We start from the raw sequence: 27,494 nt of genomic DNA, 5'->3' as shown, positions 1-27,494 counted from the left end.
GGGAGTTGTAGTCATTGGTCCTCGCTCGCTCCCTGTCAAAGCATGTTTCGTCAGCCACCACAGACGTCACCGAAACAGACCCACCGAGGCGCGAAGGGGAATCACACCCGTCCTTGTGGGCGCCGAGGCCGGCGACACCGACAGAAGCGAATCGCTGATCTCCGCCATGACGATGCAACGGAAGAGGAGGGTCTCATTATGGGCCGATTTCCTCCAGCCTATCGTAGCTCAGACTTTACACTGACCCCTGATGTCATTGGCTGTAGAGACTGTCGCTCAAATGGGAACTCGGAGGGTGATTAGTTTATGTGAACGTCAGTCAGCCTTCCTGACCTTATGAGTTTGGATTTGGATTTATAACGGGACAGGAAGCAAATTGGGAGAAATGTGAGTTTTTATGTGATGGTGCATCAGTCTCCGAGTTACATTATTTATAATAAAAGGGCAAAGGCCGTGGTGAGGATGTAGGTGATTTACTGGAGGTTATATGGAGATAATATCGGAAGGGATATCAAACTTGGAATTGTTTGGGATATGATTTAGAAAATGGGGGGATTTGTGGGGATCATAATATTCTAGTGTTGATTAATGAGGGCAAAATGATTGTTACTGAAACAGGGAAGGTTGTGTTACTGGCTGGGTCATTTGTTGAGATTCACAATCAGGATAATTTAAGTGAAGAAGTTAAACAATGTAGGGATATGTTTTTCAGTGAATACCCTGATGTGCTGGAAGTCAGCTGTAGCAATGATAGTATCACTGATGGAGAGATTTCTTTGTATGAATTTAAGAAGTCTATTAATAATGCAGGTCTGGTGTCCCCAGGAAAGAGTGATATTTGAAATTGTAATTGTATATAATTCGCTTTTGTGAAAATATTAAATGTTTGAATTGTGCATTTACTTTCCTCATGGAAAATGGAAATAGTAGTGCCTATTCTGAAACCTGGCAGATCTCCATTTGATCCTTCTAATTAAGGGCCTATATCGTGAATGTCTCATTTATGTAAACTTATGGAATGTATGGTAATCAAGCGCTTGAGTAATATTTTGGAAAGAGTGATGATAAAGTGTTTTATTAGAGTGGATTTTGGAAGGGTGAAATGACATTAGATTCAGTTTTAGGTTTGGAAGATGATATTCGGAAAGCACAATTAAATAAAGATGTTGTAATAGCAGTATTTCTTGATACTGAAAAGGGAAATGATATGGAAGAAAGGACTTTTGATTATATTAGGAGTGAGGGGGATATTGTATAATTTTTTTGAGTTTTTTTTGGATGGACTATGTTATGTTTGTGTTTCTATGAGATAGAGAATGGGATCCCACAAGGCAGTATTTGTAGCCCTTCATTATTTAATATTATGATTAATGATATTTTCTCTGAGATGGGAAAGTCACAATATACAGATGATGTAGCTTTATAGTTAGAGGTATTGATTGCAATTTACAATTAATAGGTCAAACAGTGAGCAGATTGATGAGGATTTTAAGCTTTCAGTCGTTAAAACACATTACGTGGTTTACAAACATTAATAGGCTTGCACTTGATTTTAAATTATATGATTAATATCTTGAAGTGTCAGTGGTAAGATTTCTCACTATGTGGATGGATAATAAGCTGACGTGGAAGCACCTAGCAATAAAATAATTGATATATGTAAAGGAGCTTTAAATCCATCTATGTGGGTATTCTTGGGTGCAACTTGAAAATCTTTGTTGACCAATTATATTTGTTTAATTGGATCTGTTCTTGATTATGTCTGTGTGGCTTATGGATCAGCTTCATCTTCAAATTAAAAATGTTTGTATGTGATACAATGACAGACTTTAAGATTGTTTTCTAGTGCAGTAATGTTGTCTCCTGTTTTGGCTTTACTGATTGCAATGGGACAATTGCCCTCAAAGTAACAGAGGTTCAAGTTGATGTCAACATACTGGATTAATTTGCGGGGGCAAGGAAATGATCATCCTGTTAAAGGTGTGCTGGAGGATGGTTGGGGACATCACAAGAAGAGTGTTTTTTGTTTTGGGTGGCTGGTACAATATGTCCCACTGTAGCTTTCTCTATAACCCCACCTTGTTTTTTCCAATGACTTCAGTTGATTTTAGGTTACACAATCGGATTCGGTTCTGCCTGAGAGTCTGTTGGTTCATCAGTATATTAATGAAATTTATTATCATACAGTAACCATTTTTACAGATGAATCAAAAGATAAGTTAACTGGGGATGTTGGTGTGGCTGTTTTTGTGTGCCTGAATTGCAGGTAATGATAAAGAAATGACTTATGTCATTTATCAGCATAGAAAGCAGAATTCTTTGCCAAAAGTTTAGGCTTACAGTGGGTGGAGGAAATTGGTCCTTATAATTTGCTCAGAATACATTTCAGTTTTGATGAGTCTTAAACAGGTCATTCTGGCAGTAGGTCAGATTGACTGTTGGAAACTTGTCAAACGGTATTTCATATATAAAGTTTGATTTATATGTCTGCACATTATGAGCCCTGCACATCACACTGTTGAGGGAAATGATGGGATTGACTGTTTAGCACCAAAAGCTGTTAAATGTTAAGCTGTGGATATAGACCTTCCACTTAGCAAATTAGAAGCTAAAGGGTTGGTAGTGTTAAGAATTAGGGGCTTATGGCAAGACGTAGGATAATGGACATAAGGACAGACACCTTTACAGAATACATAAACCTGTTGGGTTTATAGAAGAAGGGCTTAAAACAAGGGAAGGAATGATATTGACATGACATAGAAATGCCCACAATATGCTTAATTATGCCTTGTAACTAATTGGAAAACTTCATTCTGTGTCGTGTACATTTTACCATTATGAAACTGTCGAAACACATACTATTTCAATGTGAAGCGTATAAGGCTGAAGAAAAATCAAATGCAGCCTTCAGTACAATCTTTGTGAGGGTAGATAGTTTTCAGATAAAAACTTTATTAAATTATGGGAGTGACTTTAAATCAAGTCACAGTTTGAGCTGGAAAAGGCATGTAATAATTGTGTTAAACCTAAGGAAATGACATATAGGGTAGCAAAGGTGAGTGGGATGTTGGATTCTTGGGATGCTCTTAAAATCCAACAAAAGGCAACGAAAAAAGCCATAAGAATGGTAAAGATGAAATATGAGGGCAAACTGGCCAATAATATAAATCAGGATACTAAAAGTTTAGTTTTCAGTTACATGAAGAGTGAAAGGGAGATGAGAGTTGATACTGGACCACTGGAAAATGATGCTGGTGAAGTAGTAATGGGGGACAAAGAAATGGCAGATGAACTTAATGAACAATCTTCACTGTCTTTTCCGTTCAGCACCGCCCCCACTTGTCCCATTTAACCTGTCTCATTACGGGTGGACTTTAGGACCTGGGGGAGCTCAGGACCCCACCGCCCCCACTTGTCCCATTTAACCTGTTTCATTACGGGTGGACTTTAGGACCCAGGGGAGCTCAGGACCCGCCGCCCGCAGCTGCTGCTGAATCCCCGGTGTTTCTGTTCGGTGAACGAGTTAAAATTAATCGATCGACAATTCTCATGTCGTGTTTATTTCACTCCATAGAACCATAGAACACTACAGCACAGAAAACAGGCCATTTGGCGCTTCTAGTCTGTGCGGAAACTTTATTCCGCTCGTCCCATTGACCTGCACCCAGTCCATAACCCTCCAAACCTCTCCCATCCAGGTATCTATCAATTTATTCTTAAAACTTAAGAGTGAGCCCGCATTTACCATGTCAGATGGCAGCTCGTTCTACACTCCCACCACTCTCTGAGTGAAGAAGATCCTCCTAATGTTCCCCCTAAAGCTTTCCCCTTTCACCCTAAAACCATGTCCTCTCGTATTTATCTGTCCTAATCTAAATGGAAAGAACCTACTCGCATTTTCTGTCTATACCCCCCATAATTTTGTAAACCTCTATCAAATCTCCCCTCATTCTTCTACGCTTCAAGGAATAAAGTCCTAACCTGTTCAATCTTTCCCTGTAACTCAACTCCTGAAGACCTGGCAACATCCTAGTAAATCTCTGAACTCTTTCAATCTCTCCAACCTCTCCATGGATACCTCATCTCTGAACTTTCTGAACTAACCTCCCATGTGGGACCTTGTCAAAGGCCTTACTAAAGTTGATGTAGACAACATCCACAGCTTTTCCTTCACCTACTTTGTTGGTAACCTCCTCGAAAACCTCTTCAAGATTCATTAAACACGATCTACCATGCACAAAGCCATACTGACTATCCTTAATCAGCCCTTGGCTGTCCAAATAGTTGTAAATCCGATCTCACTGAACATCTTCCAATAATTTACCTACTACTGATGTCAGGCTTACTGGCCTGTAATTACCTGGTTTACTATTGGAGCCTTTTTTAAACAACGGAACAACAAGAGCTACCCTCCAATCCTCCGGCACTGCACCCGTGGCTGAGGACATTTTAAATATTTCTGTCAGGGCCCCTGCAATTTCTACACTAGTCTCTCTCAAGATCCGAGGAAATATCAAGTCAGGCCTGGGGGATTTATCTACCTTAAAGCAGCAAGCACCTCCTCCTCTTTAATCTACAAATGTTCCATGACACTACTGCTTGTTTCCCTTCCTTCCATATACACTATGCCAGTTTCCTGAGTAAATACTGATGCAAAAAAACTGTTTAAGATCTCCGCCATCTCGTGAGGCTCCACACATAGACGACTACTCTGATCTTCTAGGGGACCAATTTTGTCCCTTACTATCCTTTTACTCTTAATATACTTGCAGAATCCCTTCAGGTTTTCCTTCACATTATCTGCCAAAGCCACCTCATGTCTTTTTTCCTTCCTGATTTCCTTTAGTATTTTCTTATGTTTTCTATACTCATTTGCTCTTTGTTGCCTCTACCTGCTATACACCTCTCTCTTTTTCTTAACGAGATCACCAATATCCCTTGAAAACCAAGGTTCCCTATGCCTGTTAACTTTGCCTTTAATCCTGGCAGGAACATGCAAACTCTGCACTCTCAAAATTTCGCCTTTGAAGGCCTTCCACTTACTGAACACGTCCTTGCCAGAAAAAAAAATTATCCTAATCCACTCTTCCTAGATCCATTTTCATTTCCACAAAAATGGCCCTTCTCCAATTTAGAACCTCAACTCGAGGACCAGACCCATCCTTATCCATAATTAACGTGAAACTAATGATATTATGGTCACTGGACCCAAAATGTTCGCCTACACATACTTCTGTCACCTGACTGTCTGGTTTCCTAATAGGAGATCAAATATTGCATCCTCTCTTGTAGCTACCTCTATATATTGATTTAGAAAACTTCCCTGAAAACATTTCACACACTCCAAGCCATCTAGCCCTATTACAGTTTGGGAGTCCCAGTCAATATGTGGAAAGTTAAAATCCCCTACTATTACAACTTCCTGTTTCTTACATCGGTCTACTATCTTTATACAGGTTTGCTCCTCCAATTCTCTCTGACTATTGGGCGGTCTATAATACACCCCTATTAGTGTGGTCACACCTTTCCCGTTCCTCAGCTCCACCCATATGGCCTCTGTAGACAAGCCCTCCGGTCAGTCCTGTCTACGCATAGCTGTGATATTTTCCCTGACTAGTAATGCCACTCCTCTCCCTTTCATCCCTCCCCCTCTATCACGTCTGAAACAACAAATAATTCTATCATGTATAAACCTTAGGTGGGAGGTTATCTTTTTGTATTAATGTATTAAAAATAAATTATAAATTCTATCAATGAGAATTACAAATTCTCTTACTGAAGGAATCATATTCAAAACAGTATCCAACAAATCAGATTAATATATGTAAACTTAGATAATTATTTTTGTAAAAAATGTCTAACCTGAAGATATTGCAGAAAGTGTGTATGAGAGAGAATATTTGCTAATTAACTCTTCAAAAGTCATCAATCGACAATCACAAAATAAATGAAAATAAAAATAAATAAATCTCCAAAAAGAAAAACAGATCCCCTTAATCACTAAAAATTAAACAAGATTGGGAGAGAGAACTTAATATGACCTTTGTTAATGAAGATTGTCAATTCTTCTTTGATATGTGCCAATCAGTGTTTAATTCAATTTAAAATTGTTCACTGTTACTGTTTAACAAAGGAGAGACTATCCAAAATATTTCCTAACATAGACAATTATTGCGATAGGTGTAAAACTGAAGTAGCCACTTTTTCACATATGTTCTGGTCATGTTCTTCATCGAAATCTTTTTGGAAATCCTTATTTTCTACAATTTCTAAAGCTCTGAAAATTAATTTACAACCTAATGTACAAACCTTTGATTTCTGCCTATACATGCAGTCCTCGCATGACCTTTATCCTCCTCCACCTCACTATCTGCTCTAACACTCTGGTTCCCCTCCCTCTGCAAATCTTTTCTACCCCCCCCCCCCCCCACCGAGCAGCACTGGGAAATCTACCCGCAAGGATGTTAGTCCCCCTCCAGTTCAGGGGCAAACCGTCCCGTCGGAACAGGCTCCACCTTCCCGGGAACAAAGCCCAATTGCCCAGAAACATGAAGCCCTCCCTCCTGCACCATCTCCTTAGCCACGTATTTAGCTGCACTCTCCGCACATTTATATTTACAGGGACTTTACTCCTGACGCCGGTCCCGGGACACGACCCGTTTACAGACCCGGAGCGGAACCGGAGCAGATTCTCAGCCACTGGTTTACATCCCAGGTCGCGAAGAGAGGATAAAGTTTCCCCGTGAATTTATTCCCAGTGAAGGTGTGGAGATGGGACTTGGTCTCCGCGTTGTAAAATGAAACTGTCCCGGACTCGTAACTGAGATAAACTCCCACCCTCCCGGGGATGGGACCGGCAGCGAGACGGGACACGTCACAATCCCGATGTAACACGTCACCATCCCGCCTGATGACCCAGAATCCGGTCTCCGGACTCAGACTGAACAATCCCTTCCTCTCCACAGACTCTGCGGCGACTCCCAGACACCAGACCCGAATCCCCGTCACCTCCACCTCCCAGTAATGTCTCCCCAATGTGAATCCCTCCGATCCCAGCACACAAATCCAGTTTGTGAATCTCTTCCCGGTGTCAGGGAGATTCCTCCGGGTCCCGGTCCGTCTCACACTCTTCCGATCCTCAGACACCTCGAGACACGGATGCGCCGTTTTCACATCCAGGGAGACAGAGACTGGGGGGAGAAGCAGAGAATTAGAGAGTCCCCGGGGATCGGGGGGAGACTCGGGGAGCGCGGTCCCGGGGATCGGGGGGAGACTCGGACAGCGCGGCCCCGGGGATCGGGGGGGAGACTCGGACAGCGCGGTCCCGGGGATCGGGGGGGGAGACTCGGGCAGCGCGGCCCCGGGGATCGGGGGAGACTCGGGCGGCGCGGCCCCGGGGATCGGGGGGGAGTCTCGGACTGCGCGGCCCCGGGGATCGGGGGGAGACTCGGACAGCGCGGCCCCGGGGATCGGGGGGAGACTCGGACAGCGCGGCCCCGGGGATCGGGGAGAGACTCGGGCGGCGCGGCCCCGGGGATCGGGGGGAGACTCGGGCAGCGCGGCCCCGGGGTTCGGGGGGAGACTCGGGCAGCGCGGCCCCGGGGATCGGGGGAGACTTGGGCAGCGCGGCCCCGGGGTTCGGGGGGAGACTCGGGCAGCGCGGCCCCGGGGATCGGGTCGAGACTCGGGCAGCGGGGCCCCGGGGATCGGGGGGAGACTCGGGCAGCGCGGCCCCGGGGATCGGGGGGAGACTCGGACAGCGCGGCCCCGGGGATCTGGGGGGAGACTCGGGCAGCGCGGCCCCGGGGATCGGGGGGAGACTCGGGCAGCGCGGCCCCGGGGATCTGGGGGGAGACTCGGGCAGCGCGGCCCGCGGGGATCGGGGGGAGACTCGGGCAGCGCGGCCCCGGGGATCGGGGGGAGACTCGGGCAGCGCGGCCCCGGGGATCTGGGGGGAGACTCGGGCAGCGCGGCCCCGGGGATCGGGGGGGAGACTCGGGCAGCGCGGCCCCGGGGATCGGGGGGAGACTCGGGCAGCGCGGCCCCAGGGGATCGGGGGGAGACTCGGGCAGCGCGGGCCCCGGGGATCGGGGGGGAGACTCGGGCAGCGCGGCCCCGGAGATCGGGGGGAGACTCGGGCAGCGCGGCCCCAGGGGATCGGGGGGAGACTCGGGCAGCGCGGCCCCGGGGATCGGGGGAGGGGGAGACTCGGGCCGCGCGGCCCCGGGGATCGGGGGGAGACTCGGGCAGCGCGGCCACGGGGATCGGGGGTGGGGAGACTCGGGCCGCGCGGCCCCGGGGATCGGGGGGGAGACTCGGGTAGCGCGGCCCCGGGGATCGGGGGGGAGACTCGGGTAGCGCGGCCCCGGGGATCGGGGGGAGACTCGGGCAGCGCGGCCCCGGAGATCGGGGGGAGACTCGGGCAGCGCGGCCCCGGGGATCGGGGGGAGACTCGGGCAGCGCGGCCCCGGGGATCGGGGGGGGGGGGGGAAGACTCGGGCAGCGCGGCCCCGTGGATCGGGGGGGAGACTCGGGCAGCGCGGCCCCGGGGATCGGGGGGAAGACTCGGGCCGCCCGGCCCCGGGGATCGGGGGAGACTCGGGCAGCGGAGCCCCGGGACAGAGGGAAAGGCCGCTGGGCCTCAGGCGCGGTCGGGTGGCCGGCACGAACCTTTGATTCGACAAAAGCAGATGTCTCCACAAGGGTTTTCCGCTGGACAGGGGAAACATCCTCCCTCACTCCTGCCTGTTGCCCCCTGAAAGAATTTTGTGTTTCCATGAGATCTCCTCTCATTCTTCGAAACTGGGAACAGAGAACATAGAGCAGTACAGCACAGGAACAGGCCCGTCATTCAATCTTCACATTCATTCGTGAGTGTGATGGTTTGAGACAGTAAAGGAGGTGATAATGGGAACCAGTAGGGGAGAGATGAAAGGCAGATTGAACCAGGAGGGGGAGGGGTGCAAAACCCGTGGGTGAACTGTGTGTGTAGACGTAATGTGAAGCTGGAGGGGGCAAAGATGGGAGATGAGGATGGCTTTGTCCCCTTTCCCAGAACCCCATCCCTCGCAGCCCCTCATTAGTACAGGGGATGAATTTGCAGGAACCCTTAAGCAACACAGGTCCTGATGAAGTGTTTCAGTCTAAACCGTGGACTGTTTATTCTTTTCCATAGAAACTTCCCGGCCTGCTGTTCCCCCAACAATTTGTGTGTGTTACTCTGCTTTAAATATACTCAATTATTTGGCCTCCACAGCTGCCTGTGGCAGATTCACTATCCTGTGGATAAAGGAATTCCTCGTCATCTCTGTCCTAAATGGACATCCCTATAGTCGGAGGCTGTGCTTACCGTTCTCGACCCACCCACATCCTCCCAAAATCATCTCTCTCTCCAGACAGGAGTCAGAAAGGTCTGATGAGACCCTTCATCAGGACCTGTGTAGCTTGGATTACCAGCATCTGCAGATTTTCTCCTGTTTGATTTTTAAAGCAGAAGTTAATAAGTAAACTTCTTGATTAGTCAGTGTCTCAAAAGTTACGGGGAGGAGGCAGGAGAATAGGGTTGAGAGGGATAATAAATCAACCATTCTTCTAAACTCGCGTGAGTACAGGCCCGGAACCAACAAACACTCCTCATATGTTAACTCTTTCATTCCCGGAATCATTCTTGTGAATCTTCAGCACCCCCTCCAATGCCAGCACATGTTTTCCAATAGAAGGGACCAAAACTGCTCACAACACTCCAAGTGTGGTCTGACCAATGCCTTATTAAAACCTCAGAATTACATCCTTGCTCTTGTACTCTAATCCTCTCGAAATGAAAGCAAACATTGAGTTTGCCAATCTTACCACTGACACAAACTGCAAGTTAACCTCCAGGGAATCCTGCACAAGGACACCCATGTCCCTTTGCACCTCTGATTTTTGAATTTTCGCCCTGTTTACAGAATTGTCTATGTCTTTATTCCTTCGACCAAAGTCGTAGCTGCCTAAGTTTGTACCTGCCAAACTCTACCTGTGCTACAAGATCCTTATTACGTATACTGGTGCTTTCAAATAAGACCATAAGACAAAGCAGCAGAAGCCGGCCCTTCGGCCCTTCGAATCTGCTCACCATTTTATCATGAGCTGATCCATTCTCACATTTAGTCCCACTCCCCCACCTTCTCACCATGACCTTTGATGCCCTGGCTACTCAGATACCTATCAATCTCTGTCTTAAATACACCCAATGACTTGGCTTCCATTGCCGCAAGAAATTCACAGATTCACCACCCTCTGGCTAAAAAAATTTCTTCGCATCTCTGTTCTGAATGGGTGTCCTTCAATCCTTAAGTCATGCTCTCTTGTACTAGACTCCCCCACCATAGGAAACAACTTTGCCACATCCACTCTGTCCATGCCTTTTAACATTCGAAATGTTTCTGTGAGGTTACCCTCATTCTTCTAAACTCCACGGAGTACAGTCCAAGAGCGGTCAAAGGTTCCTCATATGTTAACCCTCTCATTCCCGGAATCATTCTAGCGAATCTTCTCTGAACCCTCTCCAATGTCAGAACATCCTTTCTTAAATAAGGAGCCCAAAACTGCACACAGTATTCCAAGTGAGGTCTTACCAGTTCCTTTTAGAGCCTCAGCATCACTTCCTTGCTCCTATACTCTATTCCTCTAGAAATGAATGTCAACATTGCATTCACCTTCTTCGCCACCGACTCAACCTGCACGAGCACTCCCAAGTCCCATTGCATCTCAGAACTTTGAATTCTCTCTCCATTTAAATAATAGTCTGCCCATTTATTTCTTCTACCAACGTGCATGACCATACACTTTTCAACATTGTATTTCATTTGCCACTTCTTTGACCATTCTCCTAATCAATCCAAGTCTCTCTATAGACTCTCTGTTTCCTCAGCACTACCCTCCCCTCCACCTATCTTTGTATCATCAGCAAACTTAGCCACAAAGCCATCTATTCCATAATCCAAATCGTTGATATACAACGTAAAAAGAAGTGGCCCCAACACGGACCCCTGTGGAACACCACTGGTAACTGGCAGCCAACCAGAATGGGATCCCTTTATTCCCTCTCTGTGTTTCCTCCCAATCAGCCAACGCTCTATCCACATATGTAACTTTCCCGTAATTCCATGGGCTCTTATCTTGTTTAGCAACCTCATGTGAGGCACCTTGTCAAAGGCCTTCTGAAAATCCAAATACACAACATCCACTGCATCTCCCTTGTCTAGCCTACTTGTAATCTCCTCAAAAAATTTCAATGGGTTTGTCAGGCAGGATTTTCCTTTAAGGAAACCATGCTGAGTTTGTCCTATCTTGTCATATGCCTCCAGATACTCCGTAACCTCATCCTTGACAATTGACTCCAGAAACTTCCCAACCATTTCTCAAGCTAACAGGTCCATAAAGCACTTTTTGCTTCCTTGCCCCCTTCTTAAATACCAGAGTGGCATTTACAATCTTCCACTCCTCCGGAACCATGCCAGAATCTATTGACTTTTGAAAGATCATTGCTCCGCGATCTCCACAGCTACCTCCTTCAAAACACAAGGTTGCATTCCATCTGGACCTGGAGATTCATCTACCCTTAGACTATTCAGCTTCCTGAGTACTTTCTCTGTCGTAATTGAGACTGCGCACACTTCTCTTCCCTGACACCCTTGAGTGTCCGGAATACTGCTGATATCTTCCTCAGTGAGGGCTGATGAAAATACTCGTTCAGTTCCTCAGCCATCTCCTTATCTCCCATTACAATTTCTCCAGCATGATTTTCTATTGGTCCTATATCCACTCTCACCTATTTTTTACTCTTTATATACTTGAAAATGCTTTTAGTATCTTCTTTGATATTATTTGCTAGCTTCCTTTCATAGTTCATCTTTTCACTCTTAATGGCCTTCTTAGTTTCCTTTTGTAAGCTTTTAAAAACTTCCCAATCCTCTATCTTCCCACTAATTTTTGCTTCCTTGAATGCCCTCTCCTTTGCTTTTACTTTGGCTTTCACTTCTCTTGTCAGCCACGGACGCATCCTTTTTCCATTTGAAAATTTCTCCTTTTTTGGAATATATCTGTCTTGCACCTTCCTCACTTCTCGCATAAACTCCAGCCACTGAGCACCTTCTCCTTTGTAACAGTAACTGCACTCACTTCTCTTCCCTCGCACTCTTCAACACCGGGCACAGTGCGAGTGTCCTCCACCTTCTCCTTTGTAACAGTAACTGCACTCACTTCTCTTCCCTCGCACCATTCAACACCGGGCACAGTGTGAGTGTCCTCCACCTTCTCCTTTGTAACAGTAACTGCACTCACTTCTCTTCCCTCACACTCTTCAACACCGGGCACAGTGCGAGTGTCCTCCACCTTCTCCTTTGTAACAGTAACTGCACTCACTTCTCTTCCCTCGCACTCTTCAACACCGGGCACACTGCTAGTGTCTTCCATGGTGAAGACTGGTGCAAAATATTTGGTTTATCTGCCATCTCTTTATCCCGCATTATTATTTATCCGGCCTCATTTTCTACTGGTCCTTTATCCACTCTCATCTCTGTTTTATTTTTTTACAATACTTGAAAAACAATTTGATATTGTTTGCTAACTTGTTTTACAAAGACAGGTGTGTAAAAAGGGCCTGAAGGATCTTTGGAGACCAGAGTCACCCCAACCACAAACTGTACCAGTTGCTACCATCCGGGATACGGTACCGCAGCATAAAAGCCAGGAGCAACAGGCTCCGGGACAGCTTCTTAAACCAGGCCATCAGACTTAACTCATGCTGACACAACTGTATTTCTATGTTATATTAACCAGCATGTTGTACATATTATTCATCATAAATTACTATAAATTGCACATTGCACATTTACATGGAGACGTAACGTAAAGATTTTTAATCCTCATGTATATGAAGGATGTAAGTAATAAAGTCAATTCAATTCAAATCAATTTCTTGTTTATTTTTTCCCGCCCAATCATCCTTTTAGTTTCTCTCTGTAGATATTTAAAAGCTTCCCAATCCTTTGTCTTCCTACTAATTTTTGTTTAGTTGTATGCCCTCTCTTTTGCCTTTGCATTAACTTGTCTTCCCTTGTCAGCCACGGTTTTACTATTTTGCCATTTTAGTATTTATTTGTTTTTGGAATACATCTATCCTTCACCTTCCTCATTTTGCCAGAAACTGACACCATTTCTGCTCTGCTCTGATCCCTGCCAGCATCTCCTTCCAATTTGCTTTGGCCAACTCCTCTCTCAGACCACTGTAATTTCTTTCACTTCTCTGAAATACTACAATGTCAGACTTCACTTTCTCCTTATCAGATTTCAAGTTGAACTCAGTCATGTTGTGAGCACTGCTTCCTAAGGTTTCTTTTAACTACTCACCTCTGGTTCAATACATAACACCCAATCCAGTAGAGCTGTTCCCCGAGTAGGCTCAACGACAAACTGCTCTAGAAAGCAATCACATTGCATTCGACAAACTCACTCTCTTGAGATCCTTTACCAACCTGATTTTCCCAATTGACCAACATGTTGAAATCTCCCATGATTATCATAACATTGTCCTTTTCATCAGCCTTTTCTATTTCCAGCTGTAATCTGTGGGCCTCAACCCACTGACTGTTGGGAGGCCTGTATATGACTGCTGTCGGTGTCATTTTTACTTTTGCAGTTCCTTACCTCAACCCACAAGATTCAACATCTTCCAATCCTATGTCGCATCTTGCTGCTGATTTACCAACAGAGCCACGCTACCCCCTCACCCGACCTTCCTATAACAGCGATACATTGTGTAACCTTGAACATTCAGCTCCCAACTACAACCATCCTTCAGCCACGATTCCGTGATGGCCACAACATCATACCTGACAATCTGTAATAGTGCAACAAGATCATCCATCTTATTTCTCATACTCCATGCATTGAGATATAACACTTTGTGTACTGTATCTGCTACCCTTTTTAATTCTGTATCCCTAATGCACTGATACTCACCCTGCTGGCTGCAATTTTCTCCTCTCATCTGTCCGCCCTATCTGACAGTCTGACTGCACGCTATCATTGCATTTTACCATCAGTCCTATCCCTTCACTCCAGTTCCCATGCACCCCCCCCCCCACCAAATTAGTTCAGACCCTCCCCAACAGCTCTATCAAACCTCTCTGTGAGAATATTGTTCTCCCTCGGGTCCCTTTTGAGCAGGTCATTCCTCCACCAGAACAGATCCCAATGATCCAAGAACCTGAATCCCTGTCCCCAGCACCATCTTCTCAGCCATGTTTATCTGTCAAATTATCCTGTTTCTACCCTCACCAGCACGTGGCACAGGCAGCAATCCAGAAATTACAACCCTGGGGGTGCTGCTTCAGAGCTTTCTACCAAGCTCTCCAAATTCTATTTTCAGGACCCCTTTTCTTTTACTTCCAATGTCATTGTCACAAATTTACCAAGATATCTGGCTCTTTTCCCTCCCTCTCTAAAATGCTGCGGACACGATTCGAGGCATCCCTGACCCTGGCACCCAGGAGGCAACATACCATTCGGGTGTCCCGTTCACATCAATAGATTCTCCTGTCTGCTCCCCTGATGATTCAGTCCCCGATCACGACCACTCCCCTCTTCTGCCTCTAACAACAGTGAGAGTTGCTGATCCGGAAGGGGGAAGACCTGTGTCAGTCAGAGTCTGCACTCACAGGGCACATGAAGGACTTGTGTATTTTCCTGACAATCCCTGTCACCACACTGATACCTGCTTTTATTCCCTACAATATTATCATCAGTATTTAATTCCCAGTTCCTCTGGTAGATCCTAACTCATGTCCTGGTGTGTTAGTGCATTTGCCTGGGATTGGAACACAGTGGTTCATCTGCCAGTCCCGTGTATTGGTTGTATTGTGACCCTGTGCTGGTGTGTTCAGGGGTCTGACATCTCCAGCTGACCATGTTACAGTGATGCCTCCCAGTCGGTGGGGTTGATGTGAAATAAACTTCAGTTCCCCTTCACCCCAGTATTACAGACAATCTTTGCCTCAAATTGGAACTAAATTGAGCTTCATAAAACAAGGGGAAATGAATCTTTGTAAGTTTTACCTCGATTAATAGCATCAAGTGTTTCTCTCAGCACTGTGTTCAACAAATAGAGGTGATCGAATTTTTCAACCGGTAGGGTCTCATCTGTCACTGACAATTCCTGGACATCGTCATTAATCCTGTAAATATTAAACAGCTGGTTATAAATTGCTATTCTGAACTATTTTACAAATCCATTCAGGGTTTCAGTAAAGAGCCTGTCCTACCTTCTGTTCCGACGAGCTTCCTCCTGAAATAAATAAAACACAAATCCGATTAGACTTGGACTTACTGTCCATATCCTGAATTTCTTTCAAATCATTACCAGGTGTTGAAAATTCCCACTCCCGCAGTCACTCACACACACGGACAATACAGAACCACTGGGTAACTTACAAGGAAAGTTTCTGAATGTCAGACCATTACTGAGAGGATGAAACTTACAGGGAAGACAGGACAGGCTGTGCATTTTCATCTGGATATGACGTCAGGCTGATAGGATGGAGGAATTTAAGATCAGTGATGTCTGTGATTGTGTGCGGGTGGAGGAAGTACCTCTATTTATGGGGAGACTCGTGGGGAGATGTAATTCCAGATGGATTTTAACAAATTCCACTAGAAATTTAGTGAAGAGGATGTGGAACTCAGTGCCACAGGAGTGGGTGAAATGGAACAGCAGAGACTGACTGTAATGCGGAGGCTGGATAAACACGTGAGGGACCAGAGATTTCGGGGCACTGTTGCTGGTTGTGGTGAGTAGGTGGCAGGAGGATTGTGCAGAGGGGAAATTGAGAGGAGGAACTGGGCCGAATGGCCTGGTTATGTTTTGAATGATTGAACGTTCATTTGAATGTTATCTGTAAAAGTAAAGAGACAGTAATAGTTTCCCTAAGCTGGCGGAAACCGGATATAGAAGATAAGTCTGATGTGTGGGTCAAATTCTTTGTTCTCACTGATTGACAAAGAGACCCTCACACCCACCGCACCAGACACACTCACAGCCAGTGACTGGAACCGGGAGTTAATTAGAGTTTTAGGGGATATTTAATGCAGAATTAAGGACACAGTCAGCAGCTCTGTGTTACGATCAGAGTAAATAATTTCAGAGAAATTTGCATTCTGTCCTGGGATGTACAGAAGTTGTGGAAGTCCAGTTTTGGGACAACAACAACCCTGAATAGATGCATCAACTGTCTGGTGAGAAACAGTTTACTGCCATTTGTAAATGCTGTGTGTAGGAGCAACACGTCTGTTTTCTGTCTGCATTGTATTCTGCGTTACGTGTTTATTTCGATAACCAGTCACGTGAGTGGGTATGTGGTAAAAGTGAAGGGAATAAGTTGCGTATTCATACTTTGTTCTGGGCGGTTTTGAGCTGGGGACGGGCGGATGTCATTCTGTATTTGACTGCTGTGTTGCAGCTTACTTTACAATGAATTACCCTGAAGTTTCATCGCTTCAAGATTGTATTTTGCTAATGAAGGACTGAAAGCGTATCTTGGACATTTTGAAATGTCATTATTGGAGTGATGGGAGGGCGCATCATGCAAGTATAACAACTTGTGTGAGGTCACCAGCAGCGACAATTGATTTGTTAGAATTGGCCGCTGTGCTGTGTTTATTTCAAATATACCACTGTTCATTTAGTGCCCTCTGACAGAAACAAATTGAAATATAATCCCTCACCTTGAGAAACATCACACTGTCTTTTTGATCCATCTGTTCCTTTAACTTCGAGATTTCCTCTTGAATAATCCTTATATTCTCTTGAATCTCCCGAAGATTTTTCTCCATTGGGTTGAGAATCCTCTTCTCTTCTTCCCTGAGATCCCTGAGTAAGCTCTGCTCTTTCTCAGTGATAATCTGGCGCAGTTCAGCAAACTGGGATGTGATGTGGGACTGAAGGCTGTGTGACTGTTCCTGTCGAATGAAAGGTGAAGATTAATATACTGCATTGCTGTGCTCTGTTTCCTTTTGTCGTTAAGTTCGACTATTGGAGTCCATGCTACTTCTGAGTGCTTTCCCGTCAACACCATTCCCTCACGTTTTCCTGAAACCTATTCTCACTTATTGACCCATAAACTCCCATCTGATTCACACACACCCTCCCCACCTTTACAGGGTTAATTGTAATTAACCATTCATCCAGCATGTCCTTGGAATGTGTCTGAAACTGTCATGGCCACAGGGAGAGCATGCAAACGCCACACAGACAGCAGCAGAGGTCAGGATCGAACCCAGGTCACTGGAGCTGCGATACTCTGCTATTCTGCATTAAATGGAGCAAAATTCGACAGTAATATCAGAAATTCCGCTCATGAAGCCTCACCCGAACTCCGGAAATCTTCTCTTTCTGTTGCTGCTCCTTTTCCTGGAAGTCTGATTTCTTTTTTGTGAGAGAGTCTAAGGAAGATTTTAGCTGATCCTGGAAGTCAGAGAGTGAAGGAAATAGAAACAAAGATGCATCAAAAGAAACAGGTGATCAAACCCGATTATCACACAAAATGCCGGAGGAACTCAGTGAGTCAGGCAGCATCTATTCAGGGGAAATAAACAGTCGGTGTTCCGGGATGAGACCCTTCATTAGGACTGGGAAGGAATGGGACAGAAGTCAGAATAAAAAGGTTGGGGATGAGAACCAGCTGACAGGTGACGGGTGAGACAACGTGAGGGGGAACGTGGGGGAGGGTGATGAAGTGAGAAGCTGGGAGGGGACAGGTGGAAGAGGTAAAGGGCTGGAGAAGAAGGAATCTAATACGAGAGGACAATTCACCATGGAAGAAACGGGAGGAACCGGGCAGTTTGCGGCCCTGAATGGTGACGAGGGAGGAGGTTAGGAGTCAGGTGTAGCACTTGTCCCGCTTGCAGGTGTCAGTGCCAGCAGGGAGCGAGTGGATCAGGGCGATACAGTACGTAGAGCGCGATCCGTATAGAGAGCGGAGAGTTGCGGGGTGAGGAAGAGGGCTGTGGGACGGAGAGATGCTAGAATCCCGTTGGAGATGGCGGAAGTTGCAGAGAATGATGTGTTAGTTATAGAGGCTCGTGCGATGATATGTAGGACAAAGGAAATATTTTAAGTATTGAACTAACGTTAGTTTTTACCTTGTAGGTTTTAACAGCTTCTTTAATCGGCATGAAGCGGTGCTCTCTGTGTTCCTGCGCGTCTCTACAGATCAGACAGATCAGTGTCTTGTCCGTTTCACAAAACAGCTTCAGTTCTTCCTCATGTTCCTCGCAGTGACGTTTAATTTCCTTCCCTTTCGGGTTCAGATTTAGATTTCGAGCTTTTTCAGCCAGATTTGCTAAGGCCCGATTCACCCTGAGGGTGCGGTCAGCAAACTCCTCTCTACATTCCGGGCAGGAGTTTCTCTCCTCCCTTTCCCAACACCGTGTGATACAAGAGCGACAGAAGTTGTGTCCGCACTCCAGTATAACCGGATCGGTGAAGAAATCCAGGCAGACGGGACAAATTGCCTCCTCGGTCCAACTCTCGACCTGTCCTTTCGAAGCCATGTTAACTCCCAGCACTTCCTGATTCAGAATGCTTTCACTTTCGGTGAGCTGCTGATCCCCTGCAGTACCGCGATTGTCCACTACGCGCGCTGCAGACTCGGGGAATGAACATTCTGCTGCTGGATATGTTCAGTGGAAATTCTGGCTATTTCCATGTTAGTGTGGGATCAAAAACAAATTAAACAGGGAAAAGATAAGAAAACGCCCAATGGACTGTCTAAGCCCGGCGACGAGCGTAGGTGAGTTGGCCATATGCCCAGCAACCCCATCTCGTAAACACCGAGAGCGACAAAAAAAAGTTAGCTGTATGCCCAAAGGCCCCATCGCTCCGATCGGAAAAACCTTTCCGGATCGAGATCCTTCATCTGAACTGTCTCAACCCGAAATGCCGATTGTCCATTTCCCTCCACAGATGCTGCCCGACCCCCTGAGTTCCTCCAGCAGCTCGTTTTTTACATTTTTCCAGGTCTAAGAGAGTCAGAGTGGGGTGTAAAACGGTGGATAAGTAAACAGTGAAAACATGCCATTAAACTGGGGATGCGGAGAGAATATTGTGCTGTGAGGAGAGAGATGCAGTGGTGATGACCGACCTGTGGTTGCAGGAAAAAGCACAGGACTGGACTTTCTACGTCATAGGGTGGAAAATGTTAATTTTTCGGTAAGGTCCTGATTTCAACAGCCCTTCGTGAGAAAAACTTCATGACTTGACCCATGTCTGTCCTGTCTCCAATAGAAGCCCTGGTCTCCTTCACTCTGGACACAGATCAGATGTTGATACTTTTTTTTGTATCAAAATAAACTTTATACTCTTTATTCAGAATGATAAAACGTGCCAATACCTTTACCCAATGAATTTACATTCATTCTCTATTGGGTATTCTGTTGTCTGTTGTCGCCCATGTGCCCCCTGGGGTGGTGAACAATAATTGAGAGGCTTTCTCAGCCAACACGGCCTCTCCCAGTCTAGCAGTAGATAGACCCGATAGTTCCAATGGTGTCCCTGTAGGCTGGAATGTGTCAGTCGGCAGCATTCCTGTACGACAGGGGTTCCCAGCATTTTGTGCTAAACACCAGTACCAGTAACCGTGGACCCCTGGTTGGGAACCGCTGCTCTCCGGACATCTCGGTGTGATGGCAGGCCAACAAGTTTCGAGCGTCTTTCCCCGAGTTGATGATATTCCAGGAGCACTTGCTGTCCGTTTTCCTGCGCGTCCTGGGAACAGCCCGAGGATCAGTGAGCCTTCTGTCACGCAGATGCTGTGACACAGGCTCTTGCATCTTTCTCCACATATCTTCGCCAGCCCACAGTACGCAAAGAGGTGAGTGACCGTCTCGTCTCCACTGCAGTAATCTCGGGGCAGCGCGCTGTGGGAGTGATCTCCGGGCATGCAGCAAGGATCAGACTGGGAGGGCCCCTCTCGTCTCCACTGCAGTAATCTCGGGGCAGCGCGCTGTGGGAGTGATCTCCGGGCATGCAGCAAGGATCAGACTGGGAGGGCCCCTCTCGTCTCCACTGCAGTAATCCCGGGGCAGCGTGCTGTGGGAGTGATCTCCGGGCATGTAGCAAGGATCAGACTGGGAGGGGCCCTCTCGTCTCCACTGCAGTAATCTCGGGGCAGCGCGCTGTGGGAGTGATCTCCGGGCATGCAGCAAGGATCAGACTGGGAGGGGCCCTCTCGTCTCCACTGTAGTAATCTCGGGGCAGCGCGCTGTGGGAGTGATCTCCGGGCATGCAGCAAGGATCAGACTTGGAGGGCCCTCTCGTCTCCACTGCAGTAATCTCGGGGCAGCGCGCTGTGGGAGTGATCTCCGGGCATGCAGCAAGGATCAGACTGGGAGGGACCCTCTCGTCTCCACTGCAGTAATCTCGGGGCAGCGCGCTGTGGGAGTGATCTCCGGGCATGCAGCAAGGATCAGACCGGGAGGGACTCTCTCGCCGCCAGACAGGTGAGGTCTTGGTGCCTGTTGGTCAGATCTGGTGAGGAGGCATTCTGCCAGATGGTCTGGGCTGTCTGCTCAGGGAACCACTCCACTGTGTCCATCCAGTCCTTCTCCTGCAGTAACTGCAGGACATTCCGTGCTGACCACTGTCTGGTGTTCTTGTGGTCAAAGCTGCTGGTCTGAAAGAACTGTCACCAATTTCATGAACACAAGGTTCACATGGAGAAGCTTCCTGACTGAGACAGACACAGTCTCACAGGGTATTTACAGGGTAGGGGCAGGAATGATGTTTCCCCTGGCTGGACAGTGGAACCGGGGATCACAGACTCAAAATCCGAGGTCACCTCAGCAGGACTGAGATGAGGAGAAATTTCCCCACCCACAGTGCGTGAATATTTGGAGTTTTCTCCACAGATTTTCTAAATTAAACCGACATATTTAGGGGCTCGGCGATGTTGGGAACGTTGCAGGAAAGTGGTGCTGAGGGCAAAGATCAGCCATGTTCTGAGTGAGGGACAGAACAGCGCAACGGGCCGAATGGCAACGTCTGTTCCTGTTTCTTATTTTCTAAATCACGAGGTTACCTTTGTGCCTTGTTCTCCCTTGGCCTTCAGCCTGTCGGATTGCACAGGGGAGCGGTGAGAGATCCGGAGATCCATCAGCAGCCGCTGCGGTTATTTCATGCTCTTGTTATTTATCGCTATTTCCCTGTATTTGCACTGTTTGTTACCTTCAGCACTCTGGCTGATCTTTCACTGCCTGCTTCTGTTATGGTCACTATTCTATACTTTTTCTAAGTATGTCCGCAAGAAAATGCTTCTCGGGGTTGTATGTGGTGACTTATCTGGACTCTGAAAATAAAATTTATTTTGAAATTTGAGTTCGGGAAACTTGCTTTAATTCTGGGAACAAACTGTGATTGACATCTGCAGTTCCCAGCAGCAGCCCGTCCTCAGACACACTCACAGCCAATCAGCGATCACCGCTGGGAGAGGGATGCTCTCATTGGCTGAGGGGTGCCAGTGGGCGGGACGCTGAGCGCCCGACCGGGCCTGTGTTTGGAACCGGGACCGAGTGAGGCCGGAGACCGGGAGCTGAGCCTCGGGTTTCGGCTGCACCACCGGCGGGTCGTGAATCCTTTCGAAGGCAGAGCTGAAGAGACCGGCGGAGATTCCGTGAGATGTTTCAGCTACACGGAGGGCGCCCGGCCTTTCCCCGCCGAGGATCGGGGCCTGTTGTCTGGAGTTGTCTCCCAGACCCGTCCCTTCCTGCTGGGAGACGGGAGCTGCCCCGCAGCGGCTGCCGATGGATCTCCGGAGCTCTCACCGCTCCCCTGTGCAATCCGAACGGCTGAAAACCAAGGGAGAACAAGGCGCAAAGGTAAACTCGTGCTTCAGAAAATAAGTAACAGGAGCATGCCTGGCCACTCGGCCCGTTGCTCCTATTCCACCCTTTCCTCAGAATAGTCCTTTTTAAATCTTTTTATTGATTTTAAACAAACATAAATGAAACATGAATTCAAAGAGCTTGAGAGTACATAATCAATAGGTTAAGGTATAAATACAAATAGATGATAATAACCTCGTAAACTCATAGTGGTTACAAAAAATGGAGAAAATAAGAAACCCTCCCCCCCCAAAAAAAATATGAAAAATATTCTAACCGACATGGGCCATTGCATTATATCAATTATAGCGTCAATAACTCTGCACCTCCATCCAAATAATTAAGGATAATAAAAGTAAGGTTTAGGAAAAGTCAGTTTAGCTCATATGAAAATGTTGAATAAATGGTCTCCAAGTTTCTTCATATTTAACTGAAGGGTCAAAGACAACAGTTGTAATTTTTTCTAAACTCGAACAAGAAATAGTTTGAGAAAACCACTGAAATATAGTTGGAGGATTAATTTCTTTCCAGTTCAATAGGATAGATCTTCTAGCCATTAATGTAACAAATGCAATCTTCCGCCAGGCTGGCGGGGGATAAAAGACTATTATCCACCATTGGTAAACCGGAAATTGCAGTAATAGGATGTGGTTGCAATTTGATATTCAGAACTGTTGAAATAATACCAAAAATATCTTTCCAATAATTTTGCAAACAGGGGCAAGACCAGAACATGTGGGTCAATGAAGCGACTTCAGAATGACATCTGTCACAGGTTGGATTAACATAAGAATAAAATTGAGCGAGTTTATCCTTGGACATGTGAGCCCTATGAACAACCTTAAATTGTATTAGGCATGTTTAGCACAAATAGAAGAAGAATTGACTAATTGTAAAATTTTCTCCCACTGCTCTGTGGGTATAAGACAGTGAAGTTCTTTTTCCCATTCCTTCTTAATTATTTCTGATACTGCTGGCTGTATTTTCATGATCATATGATAAATGATGGCTACTTAACCCTTCTGGCAAGGATTCAGAGCTAGAATTTTTTCTGTAATGTCCATTGGACATGATTTCAGAAAATATAACATTCAAGAAATTTCTAACTTGCAAGTATCTAAAAAAATGAGTTTTAGGCTGTATAGCTGTTCAAAGGACATAAAACTGTTATCTAAAAATAGATGACGAAAACATGTTATACCTTTTGTTTTCCATAACACAAAGGCTTGGTCGATAAAAGAGGGCTGGAAAAAGAAGTTAGATATAATAGGGCTTGATTATTCAAGCCAAAGAATTTACGAAATTGAAACCATATTCTTAATGTATGTTGAACTATAGGATTAGTTATTTGTTTATTCGGTTTAGATAAAGCAAAAGGAAGCGAAGATCCTAAAATAGAAAACAATGAGAAGTCTTTTACAGATTTACACTCCATATTTACCCATTCTGGGCAAGGTACTATGACCGATTCTTGTGTCCAAAATATTAAATACTGAATATTAACTGCCCAATAGTAAAATCTCAGGTTTGGCAAAGCAAAACCACCTTCTTTCTTAGGCTTCTGTAAATATTTTTTACTTAATCTCAGATTTTTACTCTGCCACACACACGAGGATATTTTGGAGTCAATAATATCAAAAAAAGATTTAGGAATATAAATTGGTAATGCTTGGAATAAATATAAAAATTTGGGTAATACTATCATCTTGATACTATTAATTCGACCAACCAATGACAGAGATAATGGGGACCACCTGGTAACAAGTTGCTTCATTTGTTCAATTAAAGGTAAAAAATTAACTTAAAATTACCAAGAAACATAAGGGTTTATTTAAATACCCAAATAAGTAAAATGATCTGTGACAACTTTAAATGGTAAGTGTTTATAAATTGGAACTTGCATATTTAATGGAAATAATTCACTCTTATTAAAATTCAGTTTGTTGCCAGAAAAGCTACTAAACTGAGCAAGCAAGGATGAAATATCAGGAATAGATCTCTCAGGGTCAGATATGTATAGTAACAAATCATCAGCATATAATGATAACTTATAAGTCCCTTACCCACGGGTAATACCAAAAATATTAGGTGATTCACGAATGGCAACGGCTAAAGGTCCAAAGCAATGTCAAATAATAGAGGACTTAAAGGACAGCCTTGCCTTGTACCACAGGACAACTGAAAAAAAGGAAATCTTTGATTATTGGTAAGAACTGAAGCAAAAGGATTATAATAGACTAATTTAATCCATGATATAAATTTCAAGCTAAAATTAAAATTCTGCAACGTATTAAATAAATATGGCCATTCAACTCTATCGAATGCTTTTTCAGCATCTAAGGAAATGATATTCTGGTATTTTAGATGAAGAAGTATAAATTATATTAATAAATTTTCTAATGTTAAAAGATGAATCACAGTTTTTAATAAATACGGTCTGATCTTCAAAGATAATTTGAGGTAATGCATTTTCTAATCTAGTGGGCAAAATTCTGGTAAAAATCTTAGAATCCGCATTCAGCAAGGATATTGGCCGATAGGATGCACATTCAGTGGGGTCTTTATCTTTTTTAAGAATTGTAGAAATGGAGGCATCTTAAAAAGATTGTGGTTATTTACCTACGGTTAACGCATCTTTAAAAATTTTACAAAGCCAAGGAGCGAGTATAGAAGAAAAGGATTTAAAAAATTTTATATGCAACCTCTCGGGCAGGGACAGGGAGTGGGTTCCCCTTTCCAGACCCCGCCCGGGGACTTGTGCCACTCCTCAGGGTTATATATGGAACCTCTCGGACAGGGACAGGGATTGGGTTCCCCTTTCCAGACCCCGCCCGGGGACTTGTGCCACTCCTCAGGGTTATATAGGAAACCTCTCGGGCAGGGACAGGTAGTGGGTTCCCTTTTCCAGACCCTGCCCGGGGACTTGTGCCACTCCTCAGGGTTATATATGGAACCTCTCGGGCAGGGACAGGGAGTGGGTTCCCCTTTCCAGACCCTGCCCGGGGACTTGTGCCACTCCTCAGGGTTATATATGGAACCTCTCGGACAGGGACAGGGATTGGGTTCCCCTTTCCAGACCCCGCCCGGGGACTTGTGCTACTCCTCAGGGTTATATAGGAAACCTCTCGGGCAGGGACAGGTAGTGGGTTCCCCTTTCCGGACCCTGCCTGGGGACTTGTGCCACTCCTCAGGGTTATATATGGAACCTCTCGGGCAGGGACAGGGAGTGGGTTCCCCTTTCCAGACCCTGCCCGGGGACTTGTGCCACTCCTCAGGGTTATATATGGAACCTCTCGGACAGGGACAGGGAGTGGGTTCCCCTTTCCAGACCCTGCCCGGGGACTTGTGCCACTCCTCAGGGTTATATGTGGAACCTCTCGGACAGGGACAGGGAGTGGGTTCCCGTTTCCCAGGCAGACGCCTGAAGGTGACCGGGAGCCACCAGAGGGGCTGATGTAATACAAGCCATGGCACGGTGGGTCACTGAGGAAAGGGAACCCATTTGAATGACAGCCCGACTGCATGAGGATTTTGGTGAATTTACCCTATAACTACAGAAAAAAGGAGAATCCCTTGCCTACTTTATAGCTCCTTTTAAGGATACGTGAGAGTCCAATGCCGGCAAACCCCTGGACAGATCAGTATGTCCAGCTGGCAGTGCAGACTTTTCTAAACTGTCTCAGACACAATCCTGCCCACTCGTTTAAGTTAACTAATCTCAATTCGCTGTGTCAGACCTGGCCCAAGGTGACATAAATTCTGATGAATAGGGAGCGCAATTGACTCTTTAGAGGGACTGGGGGTAGTGAGGAGATGGAGTACGGGTCCTGACAAAGAACCCAGATCGGGTGGCAGGATCGTGCGGACGGTGCAGATGAAGAGGACACTTGGCTAAGGACAGAAACGGGGTTTGTAGAAAGAGGGAACATTGGGCCAGAGATTGTCGCATTGCAATCACAGACAAGAATAATAAGAAGCAGGAAGAGAGACTGGATGATAGTGATACTCGACAGAGTACCACATTTACTCTCCACAATCCCTTTGGTCCCGGATAGGACAGGCCAGAGGGGACGGATCACAGTGATACTCGACAGAGTACCACATTTACTCTCAACAATCCCTTTGGTCCAGGATAGGACAGGCCAGAGGGGACGGATCACAGTGATACTCGACAGAGTACCACATTTACTCTCCACAATCCCTTTGGTCCCGGATCGGGCAGGCCAGAGGGGACGGATCACAGTGATACTCGACAGAGTACCACATTTACTCTCAACAATCCCTTTGGTCCCGGATAGGGCAGGCCAGAGGGGATGGATCACAGTGATACTCGACAGAGTACCACATTTACTCTCCACAATCCCTTTAGTCCCGGATAGGTCAGGCCGGAGGGGACGGATCACAGTGATACTCGACAGAGTACCAAATTAACTCTCCACAATCCCTTTGGTCCCCGATAGGGCAGGCCAGAGGGGACGGATCACAGTGATACTCGACAGAGTACCACATTTACTCTCCACAATCCCTTTAGTCCCGTGTAGGGCAGGCCAGAGGGGACGGATCACAGTGATACTCGACAGAGTACCACATTTACTCTCCACAATCCCTTTGGTCCTGGATAGGGCAGGCCAGAGGGGACGGAGCACAGTGATACTCGACAGAGTACCACATTTACTCTCAACAATCCCTTTGGTCCTGGATAGGGCAGGCCAGAGTGGACGGATCACAGTGATACGACAGAGTACCACATTTACTCTCCACAATCCCTTTGGTCCCGGATAGGACAGGCCAGAGGGGACGGATCACAGTGATACTCGACAGAGTACCACATTTACTCTCAACAATCCCTTTGGTCCCGGATAGGGCAGGCCAGAGGAGATGGATCACAGTGATACGACAGAGTACCACATTTGCTCTCCACAATCCCCTTCGTCCCGGATAGGGCAGGCCAGAGGGGACGGATCACAGTGATTCTCGACAGAGTACCACATTTACTCTCCACAATCACTTTGGTCCCGGATAGGGCAGGCCAGAGGGGACGGATCACAGCGATACTCGACAGAGTACCACATTTACTCTCCACAATCACTTTGGTCCCGGATAGGGCAGGCCAGAGGGGACGGATCACAGTGATACTCGACAGAGTACCTCATTTACTCTCCACAATCCCTTTGGTCCCGGATAGGACAGGCCAGAGGGGACGGATCACAGTGATACTCGACAGAGTACCTCATTTACTCTCCACAATCCCTTTGGTCCCGGATAGAACAGGCCAGAGGGGATGGATCACAGTGATACTCGACAGAGTACCACATTTACTCTCAACAATCCCTTTGGTCCCGGATAGGGCAGGTCAGAGGGGACGGATCTCAGTGATACTCGACAGAGTACCACATTTACTCTCAACAATCCCTTTGGTCCCGGAGAGGGCAGGCCAGAGGGGACGGATCACAGTGATACTCGACAGAGTACCACATTTACTCTCAACAATCCCTTTGGTCCCGGATAGGGCAGGCCAGAGGGGACGGATCACAGTGATACTCGACAGATTACCACATTTACTCTCCACAATCCCT

The 27,494-nt window shown here is 46.3% G+C and overlaps 1 long non-coding RNA gene across 1 annotated transcript; it reads left to right on the top strand.

Moving 5' to 3' along the window:
• The first annotated feature begins 324 nt into the window (after window positions 1-324).
• Window positions 325-12,953, top strand: LOC140720169 (uncharacterized). The gene is made up of 2 exons (XR_012097115.1): window positions 325-387; window positions 12,625-12,953. It is a non-coding gene; the product is annotated as an uncharacterized lncRNA (long non-coding RNA).
• Window positions 12,954-27,494: the final 14,541 nt, after the last annotated feature.

The sequence above is a fragment of the Hemitrygon akajei genome, unplaced genomic scaffold, assembly GCF_048418815.1.
Source record: "Hemitrygon akajei unplaced genomic scaffold, sHemAka1.3 Scf000037, whole genome shotgun sequence".
Taxonomy (NCBI): Eukaryota; Metazoa; Chordata; class Chondrichthyes; order Myliobatiformes; family Dasyatidae; genus Hemitrygon; species Hemitrygon akajei.
The sequence above is the reverse complement of the archived record's forward strand: the minus strand, read 5'-3'. Positions and strand labels throughout refer to the sequence as shown.